Source organism: Lepidochelys kempii, chromosome 14, assembly GCF_965140265.1.
Source record: "Lepidochelys kempii isolate rLepKem1 chromosome 14, rLepKem1.hap2, whole genome shotgun sequence".
NCBI lineage: Eukaryota > Metazoa > Chordata > Testudines > Cheloniidae > Lepidochelys > Lepidochelys kempii.
In genome coordinates this window covers 29,696,634-29,703,599 of record NC_133269.1, presented here as the reverse complement: position 1 = coordinate 29,703,599, position 6,966 = coordinate 29,696,634, and positions in this window count along the sequence as shown.

The window sequence follows — 6,966 nt, the reverse complement described above, 5'->3', positions numbered from 1 at the left end:
ACCGATCCTGGCTTGGCACCGCTGGAATCGAGAGATGCAAGGAGGGTAAGAAGCACCCACACCTGATCTCCTATCTTTAGTGTACACATATTTTGAAATAGAGCTCTATACTTTGTTTTTCTTTCTTTGGGATTGTGGCTTCAGTTTTGTAACTTGTTTGTGTGTGTAACATCTCTACATTTAAATAAGTAGGCACTAGCAATTTTGTAACCACGTGATTAGAATCTAGCTTAATAAATTTTGGTAACCATTTATGCATAAGCCTGACTTGTTTTCTCTGGTTTACTGTAAAGCAGCCAACACAATTAAAGAACCTCAGCCGTTTTGGCTCTAAAGCCTGGCCATTAGGTGAGAGTACTAAGAGCCTAGCGTTGAGTTGTGCCGCCTCCACGGGGCAAACTCTTGGGGCACCTGTCAGTCAATCCTGGCTGCCCGCTGCGAAGGAGCTCTGAGCTCTAGCAGTTAAAGTCACGGGTGTGGAGAGGCTCTTAGTGCTGCCATTGGGGCACCTGTCAGTCAGTATTGACTGCCCGCTGCGAAGGAGCTCTGAGCTCTAGCAGTTAAAGTCACGGGTGGTTAGGATCTTGGGGCATCCGTCAGCCTAGCCCGGGCTGCCCGCCGCGAAGGGACAGTATGTCCTAGCGGTTAAAGTCATGGATGGTATAAACGGGCATAGCTGGCACCTCACCAAACATCCTTGGCCGTCGGCTAACACACGCTGTATCGTGTCGTGGCAGGGGTGCCAGGCATGTAAAGCCTGCATGGGCGCCCAAGGCTCTTTGTGCAATGTCTGGCCCAACCGCTCCCAGTCTGCTAGCTTAAGGGTTCTGGCTTCAGGGTACCACGGGCATTGGGCACTCACCTCCTGTAGCAGGAGAGTGAGTTCTCGAGTGGGGCAGTCATGCTGAGCCTTACACAGCAAATACTGTAGCTCATTGCGGTGTTGCACTTGCAAAGCAGAGAGGGAGCTTCCCATACTTACCATGACGAAAAATACTCACCGGGATCCACGAAGCGGATGAGTGACGCGTCTGAAACCCTTGCCAGGCGAGGTGAGTGCTGAGGGCCCCACGTTTGGGCGCCAGTTGTTGCGGTTCAAATACAAGACAGCACAAAGCTTTAAGCAAGCAAACAGGCTGGTCTGCCGACGGGCTGCTCCTGTCAGCTTTCCACCCTCTCCTTTATTCTTTCTCTCCCCCCGCGCATTACATTCTCCAACAGATAAAAGGAATACACTGGTTTTGTTTAACATTCTTATTTACCAATTTCTATCTACCGCATTCCTTGCTCTCGGGCCTTGAGCCCAGTCCTGGGAGGCTTCCCACGGTTCATGTCATCTGGGCGAGATTCCAAGGTTCATGCCCTTGAGAGGAGCTATGTGTGCACGGCTCCTACACAACACTCCGGGTGTGCCCTGAATGTTGCCAAGTGCATGAACCTTGTATGAATCCTACAGGACCTAAATATAAAAGTGAACATTCTCCTTTATCTTTTGAGTTCAGCCCCAGTTCAGGGGGGCTGTGCTCATTTGTTGCTTGGGGCCACAGCCCAGCTCCAAGTGCATTCCCATGGCTTGCCTCTAGTTCCCTTTCCCTTGCCTGTGCTGTTTCAGACAAACGATGACACTCCTTTAGGGGGCTCTCCATGGGTGTCTGACCGAGAGATAAAGCCTCAATTCTCAGTGGCACACTATTGTCAATCATTTAAAAATCAGGAGTCAGGCCCCCGCAAAATGATGAAATTACCCTAAAATAATTACATTTAAAATACTAGTTCATAATAAGTGTTGGGTTCTTTTTGTTTTCCTTCTCATTTCTCAGACTTTTAGGCTGCACGTGGGCCATATTTTCAAGTTTTTCTCTGCAGCTACAAGGTCTAGAAATTTTTGTTTAGAAAATGAAAGACAGGAGTCTCATCTCATCACTTGATTCCAGGAGCTGGGGCTTTAGGAAACACATGAAATATCATGAACCACATGATGAAAACATGAGAGTTGGCTACACTGCTGGCATTAAGGCCCCTGCACACGGCCAGAGAAGCCTTAGTGTAAATGAGAATCAGGCCTTCCAGCTTAACCCAATTTTTAGCTTGTGACTTTAGTATCACTCCTTAGACCAGGGGTGGCCAACCTGTGACTCCAGAGCCACCTGCGGCTCTTCAGAAGTAAATATGCGGCTCCTTGTACAGGCACCGACTCCAGGGCTGGAGCTACAGGTGCCAACTTTCCAGTGTGCCAGGGGCTGCTCACTGCTCAACCCCTGGCTCTGCCTCAGGCCTGGGTATCTGAGTGTGTGTTTGGTGAGAGGATCTGAGTGTTTGTAGTGAGGGCAGCTTGAAAGTTTGAGTGAGTGCTTGATTGGTTGGCTGAAAAGGGAGGGAGTTGGGAGTGTTTTGTTTCAGGTGAGCCTGGCTGTTTAAAAAAGCCGGCGCTCCACGAACCAGCTGAGCAGCGGGGAACCAGCTGAGCAGCGCGGGACAGCACAGCGGCAAACAGCAGGAATTTGCCTGGGATCTGTGTTGATAGGTATCTGGGTATCTGAGTGTGTGTTTGGTGAGAGTATCCGAGTGTTTGTAGTGAGGGCAGCTTGGAAGTTTGAGCGAGTGCTTGATTGGTTGGCTGAAAAGGGCGGGAGTTGGGAGTGTTTTGTTTCAGGTGAGCCTGGCTGTTTAAAAAAGCCGGCGCTCCGCAAACCAGCTGACCAGCGGGGGACAGCAGAGCAGCAAACAGCAGGAGTTTGCCTGGGAGTTCGCCTGGGGTGAGCCCACTGAGGCTTACATCCTAATGGCTTCTCTGAGTAATTACTGCATCTCCTGAGGAAGCTCGTAGTAGGAAGGTAATATGGATGGGGAGTGTTCAGCTGTTGTGACCTGCACTGGATGTGCCATGTTTGTCTTTCTTCCACAGGACAGAAGCGACTTTGTGTGTACAAAGTGCAAGCTGGTCTCCATATTGGAAGAGAAGGTTCAAGGTCTGGAGCAACAGGTATCGACCCTGCGTTGCATAAGAGAAACTGAAGATTTCCTGGACAGACGTCAGGATATGCTTCCACGGGCACAAGGTTCTGAAGATTCAGAGCAGGCTGCGCAGCGGGGACAGGAGGACGGTGAAGAAATTTGGCAACATGTGACCTGCAGAAGAAGAAGGGGGAACGTCCATGTACCAGCAACGCAGATACAGGTAAGTAACCGTTTTCATGTTCTCTCCATAGGTACCATTGCAGGGAGTGGCCCAGATGATATGTCTGGGGGAAGGGAGCAGAAGGAGACTCCACCAGTTGAAAGGCATAAGATGCACTGTCCTAAGGTTGGGGGTTCCACGACCACCACTCCTAAGAGAAGGAGGCAGGTTGTGGTGGTCGGGGACTCTCTCCTCAGGGGGCCTGAGTCATCTATCTGCCGCCCTGACCGGGAAAACAGAGAAGTCTGCTGCTTGCCAGGGGCTAAGATTCACGATGTGACGGAGAGTCTGCCGAGACTCATCAAGCCCTCGGACCTCTACCCTTCCTGCTTTTCCACGTGGGCACCAATGATACTGCCAAGAATGACCTTGAGCAGATCACTGCAGACTACGTGGCTCTGGGAAGGAGGATAAAGGAGTATGAGGCGCAAGTTGTGTTCTCGTCCATCCTCCCCGTGGAAGGAAAAGGCCGGGGTAGAGACCGTCGAATCGTAGAAGTCAATGAATGGCTACGCAGGTGGTGTTGGAGAGAAGGCTTTGGATTCTTTGACCATGGGATGGTGTTCCATGAAGGAGGAGTGCTAGGCAGAGACGGGCTCCACTTAACGAAGAGAGGGAAGAGCATCTTCACGAGCAGGCTGGCTAACCTAGGGAGGAGGGCTTTAAACTAGGTTCACCGGGGGAAGGAGACCAAAGCCCTGAGGTAAGTGGAGAAGGGGGATACTGGGAGGAGGCACGAGCAGGAGCGTGTGAGAGGGGAGGGCTCCTGCCTCATTCTGAGAACGAGGGGCCATCAGCGGGTTATCTCAAGTGCCTATATACAAATGCACAAAGCCTGGGAAACAAGCAGGGAGAACTGGAGGTCCTGGCAAAGTCAGGGAATTATGATGTGATTGGAATAACAGAGACTTGGTGGGATAACTCGCATGACTGGAGTACTGTCATGGATGGGTATAAACTGTTCAGGAAGGACAGGGAGGCCAGAAAAGGTGGGGGAGTTGCACTGTATGTAAGGGAGCAGTATGATTGCTCAGAGCTCAAGTATGAAACTGCAGAAAAACCTGAGAGTCTCTGGATTAAGTTTAGAAGCGTCTGCAACAAGGGTGATGTCGTAGTGGGAGTCTGCTATAGACCACCGGACCAGGGGGATGAGATGGACGAGGCTTTCTTCCGGCAAGTCTCAGAAGCTACTAGATCACACGCCCTAGTTCTCATGGGCGACTTCAATCATCCTGATATCTGCTGGGAGAGCAATACAGCGGTGCACAGACAATCCAGGAAGTTTTTGGAAACTGTAGGGGACAATTTCCTGGTGCAAGTGCTGGAGGAACCAATTAGGGGCGGAGCTCTTCTTGGCCTGCTGCTCACAAACCGGGAAGAATTATTAGGGGAAGCAAAAGTGGGTGGGAACCTGGGAGGCAGTGACCATGAGATGGTCAAGTTCAGGATCCTGACACAAGGAAGAAAGGAAAGCAGCAGAATACGGACCCTGGACTTCAGAAAAGCAGACTTTGACTCCCTCAGGGAACTGATGGGCAAGATCCCCTGGGAGAATAACATGAAGGGGAAAGGAGTCCAGGAGAGCTGGCTGTATTTTAAAGAATCCTTATTGAGGTTACAGGGACAAACCATCCCGATGTGTAGAAAGAATAGTAAATATGGCAGGCGACCAGCTTGGCTTAACAGTGAAATCCTTGCTGATCTTAAACACAAAAAAGAGGCTTACAAGAAGTGGAAGATTGGACAAATGACCAGGGAAGAGTATATAAATACTGCCCGGGCATGTAGGAATGAAATTAGGAAGGCTAAATCACACCTGGAGTTGCAGCTAGCGAGGGATGTTAAGAGTAACAAGAAGGGTTTCTTCAGGTATGTTGGCAATAAGAAGAAAGCCAAGGAAAGTGTGGGCCCCTTACTAAATGAGGGAGGCAACCTAGCGACAGAGGATGTGGAAAAAGCTAATGTACTCAATGCTTTTTTTGCCTCTGTCTTCACGAACAAGGTCAGCTCCCAGACTACTGCACTGGGCAGCACAGCATGGGGAGGAGGTGGCCAGCCCTCTGTGAAGGAAGTAGTGGTTCGGGACTATTCAGAAAAACTGGACGTGCACAAGTCCATGGGGCTGGATGCGTTGCATCCGAGAGTGCTAAAGGAATTGGCGGATGTGATTGCAGATCCATTGGCCATTATCTTTGAAAAGTCATGGCGATTGCGGGAAGTCCCGGAAGACTGGAAAAAGGCTAATGTAGTGCCAATCTTTAAAAAAGGGAAGAAGGAGGATCCTGGGAACTACAGGCCGGTCAGCCTCACCTCAGTCCCCGGAAAAATCATGGAGCATGTCCTCAAGGAATCAATTCTGAAGCACTTAGAGGAGAGGAAAGTGATCAGGAACAGTCAGCATGGATTCACCAAGGGCAAGTCATGCCTGACTAATCTAATTGCCTTCTATGATGAGATAACTGGTTCTGTGGATGAAGGGAAAGCAGTGGATGTGTTATTCCTTGACTTTAGCAAAGCTTTTGACACGGTCTCCCACAGTATTCTTGTCAGCAAGTTAAAGAAGTATGGGCTGGATGGATGGACTACAAGGTGGGTAGAAAGTTGGCTAGATTGTCGGGCTCAATGGGTAGTGATCAATGGCTCCATATCTAGTTGGCAGCCGGTATCTAGCAGAGTGCCCCAAGGGTCGGTCCTGGGGCCGGTTTTGTTCAATATCTTCATTAATGATCTGGAGGATGGTGTGGATTGCACTCTCAGCAAGTTTGCGGATGACACTAAACTGGGAGGAGTGGTAGGTACGCTGGAGGGTAGGGATAGGATACAGAGGGACCTAGACAAATTGGAGGATTGGGCCAAAAGAAATCTGATGAGGTTCAACAAGGACAAGTGCAGAGTCCTGCACTTAGGACGGAAGAATCCAATTCACCGCTACTGACTAGGGATCGAATGGCTCGGCAGCAGTTCTGCAGAGAAGGACCTAGGGGTGACAGTGGACGAGAAGCTGGATATGAGTCAACAGTGTGCCCTTGTTGCCAAGAAGGCCAATGGCATGTTGGGGTGTATAAGTAGGAGCATGGCCAGCAGACCGAGGGACGTGATCGTTCCCCTCTATTAGACATTGGTGAGGCCTCATCTGGAGTACTGTGTCCAGTTTTGGGCCCCACACTACAAGAAGGATGTGGAGAAATTGGAGAGAGTCCAGCGAAGGGCAACAAAAATGATTAGGGGTCTGGAACACATGACTTATGAGGAGAGGCTGAGGGAACTGGGATTGTTTAGTCTACGGAAGAGAATAATGAGGGGGGATTTGATAGCTTCTTTTAACTACCTGAAAGGTGGATCCAAAGAGGATGGATCTAGACTATTCTCAGTGATAGCAGATGACAGGACAAGGAGTAATGGTCTCAAGTTGCAGTGGGGGAGATTTAGGTTGGATATTAGGAAAAACTCTTTCACTAGGAGGGTGGTGAAATACTGGAATGCGTTACCTAGGGAGGTGGTGGAATCCCCTTTCTTGGAAGTTTTTAAGGTCAGGCTTGACAAAGCCCTGGCTGGGATGATTTAGTTGGAATTGGTCCTGCTCTGGGCAGGGGGTTGGACTAGATGGCCTCCAGAGGTCCCTTCCAACTCTGTTATTCTATGATTCTATGATTCTTGCCTCCACTCCACCCCTTCCTTCCCCCCGCCCCCTGAGCCTGTCATGCCCTCGCTCCTTCCCCAAGCCTCCTGCATGCTATAAAACAGCTGATTGGGAGGTGTGGGGAGGAAGGGGGAGGCGCTGATTGGCA